Source organism: Sinocyclocheilus grahami, unplaced genomic scaffold, assembly GCF_001515645.1.
Source record: "Sinocyclocheilus grahami isolate Dianchi unplaced genomic scaffold, SAMN03320097.WGS_v1.1 scaffold1109.1, whole genome shotgun sequence".
NCBI classification, from domain to species: domain Eukaryota; kingdom Metazoa; phylum Chordata; class Actinopteri; order Cypriniformes; family Cyprinidae; genus Sinocyclocheilus; species Sinocyclocheilus grahami.
In genome coordinates, this window is record NW_015506288.1 from 47,461 (window position 1) to 49,194 (window position 1,734).

The following is a 1,734-nucleotide window of genomic DNA, read 5'->3' on the forward strand; positions in this document are numbered from 1 at the left end:
GTTTGACAAAGTTCGCAAGGTTATTGGCATCAAATGTTTGGAACACTACCATTCAAAAGTTTGGAGTCAGTAACAAATATAATATTCTTGAGCAGCAAATCAGCATATTAGAATGAATTCTGAAGCATCATGTGACACTGAAGACTGGAGTAATGGTGCTGAAATTTTTTTTATCACTGGGATAAATTATATTTTAAAATATATTCAAATAGAAAACAGTTGTTTTAAATAGTAATAATATTTCACAGTATTCAGCTGTAAAATATATTAAATTTAATAAATATGTAAAATAAATATTTAATACATATGTGGATATATGGAATAAATATTAAATAAATGAGATCTCCTTCAAGAAGATTTATTTATTTATTGTTTTGCCTTAAAATTAGGGTTAATGCCAGATTACCACAGTTTTATTGTAATCACTCCAGCTCAGTTTTTGGCAGAAACTATTTGAAATGATTTCAAATATTAATCCAGGTCTGGGTTTCTCTTGGCATTATAAACCATGACCAAAAAACTAAAACCATAATTTTTTTTTTTTTTTAATGAAGCAACATTAACTTAAATAGTATAAAAAAACTTTGACAAAGCAACGTTTGTGATTTTCATTTAGGTTAATTGGATGTACTAAAAATACTAAAACTAAAACTGAAATGAAATAATAATAATAATAATAAAAACTATGTACACATATAAAAAATAATAAAACTGACAAAAAACACAAAATTACTAAAACTAAAATGAAGGAAAAAAAAAAAATGAAATCAAATTTAAAATAGGAATAAAAGCTATAATAGTATATAGTGTTTCAGCGATACTAAAATAAAACTACTGTATTTCTCTATATGATAATGTGTAATTGTGTGTTATGGTGTACACACAGGTCGGGGCAGAGGGGCAGGTGGATGGACAGTCTGTCACAGAACACTGCAGGAAATTGGTCAGCTTTACTCTGTCAGGTAAGAATGCTTGGTATTTACAACACCTACTTTCATTTTAGTCAAAGAGACTGAAGATTTCTTTTTGAAACTGATTTCAGTATATATGAATTCTGTAAGCCGTTTGAGAGGCAGTACTGTGATTTTATGACCCACACCTTCCTTAACCATGGTAAAATCATTACAGTGCACTTAAAACAACTTCAAATGATATATTGCTGTTTATAAAACTGCAACAATGGATACATTATAACAACACTAACGGTCAATAAATAATAACCTTTTTTAAACTAACAATAATCAATTCATACACCAAGTATTATAGTTAATTTGGCTTAATTTATTAGATATTTCAGACTAATTTACAATGCTTTGAAATGTGTCTTATCCTACCTCCAATCTCACATATAAAGCATGTGTTGTCTTTTTAATGAAATCTCTTCTATATATCTGCCATCTTGTGGCAATGAGCAGCTAGTTCACATAGATAGATAGATAGATAGCTCACATTGTGTGTGTGTGTGTGTATGTTGCAGATATCAGGGCTCAGGGTCTGAAGAAGGGCATGTTTTTTAATCCGGACCCCTATTTGAAGATGAGCATTCACCCTGGCAAGAGGCACGGCTTCCCTACATTCACCCACCACGGACAGGAGAGACGAACCTCCATCATATCAAACACGACTAACCCTGCGTGGCACGGAGAGGTAATTTATAATCATGTGTGTGGGCCAGTTAATGATGTGTGCTGTTTGTGTTCACTTCTTCAGCGCTTGACCTCTGGATGCTGCAGG